Source organism: Geospiza fortis, unplaced genomic scaffold (genome assembly GCF_000277835.1).
Source record: "Geospiza fortis unplaced genomic scaffold, GeoFor_1.0 scaffold1022, whole genome shotgun sequence".
Taxonomy (NCBI): Eukaryota; Metazoa; Chordata; class Aves; order Passeriformes; family Thraupidae; genus Geospiza; species Geospiza fortis.
Window position 1 is genome coordinate 1 of NW_005054785.1, and position 3,103 is coordinate 3,103.

The window sequence follows — 3,103 nt, forward strand, 5'->3', positions numbered from 1 at the left end:
TCTCAGGCATATGGTGTGATTCTTGAGCCTGGTCCCATGCAAAGTCAGGAGTTGGACTTCATGATCCTGATGGGCCTCTTCCAATGCAACTGATTCTATGACTCTATGGTTCTGTCCTGGCCACTCAAGATATATTGCTTGGTCTGACCAGATTTTGATCTGCTCTTGTTGGTCAGAATTTGTTTGTACTGGCTAATGATATTTATCACAAAAGACGAAGTGCCTTTTCTCCATTTTCTCAAGAAATTGGAACATGCACCCTAGAATCCTGAAAAAGTCTTTTCCTTGAAACAACACTGTCTCCTGCCCAGTATTCTTTCCAGATCTTAAGGAGAAAGAAGACAAAATTAGGGTACATATTACAATGAAGCATTGTCAATTTCCCGGTTCTTTAGCAGTATATTTGTACTTCCACTATTCTTTTCTATAAAATCATGGTTTTGTAAAGCATGTCATTTTCTAGCAAGACACATTTTTGCAACTGAGCCCATAAGTCTCTGAAAATATATTGTAAAAAGCACAAAACATATGAACAGGCAGTGACAAGGGAGGGGGGAAAAAAGAGTATGAGAAGCAGCTCTGTGACACTAAAGTGAGACAAGAAGGTGCTCCAGTTGACAGAGTAGAGAATCCCCCGCAGTCCCTGGAGGACATAATAGTGAAGCAGGTTGTCTCCCAGCAGTCCCTGGAGAACCATGGAGGAATGCATACCTACACTGCAGCCCGTGGAGGGCTCCACGCCACAGCAGGTAAATGTGCCTTGAAGGAAGCTGCAGCTTGTGGAGGGAGGGCCAGAAAACCATCCTTGACCTCTTCTTTAGTGGAAGAGTATGTGCGAATGTCAAACAGCTGTTAACCCTAATCTGTTCTCTTTACAGTTCTTGTCATAGGTAAGTAAGAAGACAATATGAATTAGAAGGCTAAATTCTTTCGCTTCAGGCTCCCATGCCACTCCCTTAAAATTTAGTTTGATATGAAATAAAATTCAATATCAAGTTCTTAAGGCTGATGTTCAGGCTTTTCAGAAAATAGGGAGTGCAAATAAGTGTCATTTTTAAAAAATAGAACTAAAAAAGTTAAATTACTGTTTTCTACTTGTGGAAATCAATTGATAGAGTTGGTGAGATGGAAGAGTATAATTAAGCTGAAATGAGAATATGATTTAGGTACCTCAGTTGTGTACAAGTTTTTTACCAGGAACTCTAGACTTTTAAACAGACTTAGGACACAATAGTTATCTCTGGGAATACTTTAGTATGTGTAGTGCATTCATCTTTAAATAGCTCTGTTTTATAGTTACGACTTACGTTTTAAATTTTATTTGAAAAGAAATATTTTGATTCAGATAATTTCCATTTCTGAAGCATTTCAATTGTTGACAGTTTTTGCTGTCTCCTGAGGACAGGAAAATAGTCTTTGTACCAATACTGAAACAAACTAGATGGAAAAAATTGTTCTCCTCATTCTTTTCTGTCTATTCTAACAGGCACAACAGCAAAACCACTGCTATGAGTCTGAGTTGCCCTACCACTCATGGATGGCAAACTTGTAGTGGCTAGTATTCTATTTGCACATTTCTGATGCTGGTTGCTAACTGTTGTGCAGAAAGATCTGTCAACTATTTTCACGGGAGGACACTCCTGAATTGCTTCACTTGTCTCTGAAGCAGAGAACTAAGCTGGCACTCCATTTCTGAGATCTTGCTGTGCTAATCACCAAACCCATTTCCTTCAAATGCATTTTACTTTCAACCAGAGCACTTCATTACTTCATGATGTATTCTGTTGTTCTTAAAGTTCAGGGGATTGTTTTAGAACGATAAGAACATATTCCAGTAAGCAGTATAACATCTGTCTTAAGAAGTATCCATCACTTGGCTTTGGTTCATGCATCATAACATCTGCAAGGAATGTCATTTACAATCAATAGATGGGCTGGGGTAACGGGCCACAGGTTTAGGAATCTTTCTCCAATTCATTTTGCTTTAAAATTTAGTTCTTATCATTTCAAGTGTGCCTTTATGAAAGCAATCAACTATTTCTTACCTGTACCGCAATGAAGAACAATCAACAGTGGCTGAGCATTCTCCAACAATTCCAAGAAGAAGAATGGTCTGAGCCCCCAGTGTAGCACATGGAGTCTGTCATCAAGCCAGAGTCCTGCAGGCATTTTCTCAGCCTGGAGAAGAGTAGACTCTGGGCAAATGTTAGAGCAGCCGTCCAGTATCTGAAGGCAGCCTACCAGAAGGAGGCAGATGAGCTGCACAAGGGCATGTAGTGATAGGAAAAGTATTGATGGCTTTAAAACCTCAAGAGTATATGTTTCCTTTGGATATTGGGAAGAAATTCCTTGCCAGGAGTGTTGTGAGACACTGGAACATGTTGTGGGTGACCCATTCCTGGAAGTGTTCAAGGCCAGGTGGAATGGGTCTTTGAGCTTAACACGGTCTAGTGGAAGGTGTCCCTGCCAATGACATGGGAGATGAAATTAGGTGAACTTTACGGTCCCTTCCAACCCAGACCATTCTATTATTCTATCATAATATTCATTCTATGCAATAGCAGCATGTAGTTCAAGAGAGAAATAACAGACTATTGATTCTGAGAAACTGCCATCCAATGAGTTTAACTGTTTTGATCTCACATATATGTTCCATTTAGCATTACTATATCTAATAACAGTCCCGGCACTTAAGTATCATACACACAAATATTTTATAATTTTCAAGATTTCTGACATTTGGAAATTTCTTTTCTTTCTTTCTTTCTTTCTTTCTTTCTTTCTTTCTTTCTTTCTTTCTTTCTTTCTTTCTTTCTTTCTTTCTTTCTCTCTTTCTTTCTTTCTTTCTTTCTTTCTTTCTCTCTTTCTTTCTTTCTTTCTTTTTCTCATTTCTTCTCCTTCTCTTTCTTTTTCCCTTCCTTCCTTCCTTCCTTCCTTCCTTCCTTCCTTCCTTCCTTCCTTCCTTCCTTCCTTCCTTCCTTCCTTCCTTCCTTCCTTCCGCCACTTCCTTCCGCCACTTCCTTCCGCCACTTCCTTCCGCCACTTCCTTCCGCCACTTCCTTCCGCCACTTCCTTCCGCCACTTCCTTCCGCCACTTCCTTCC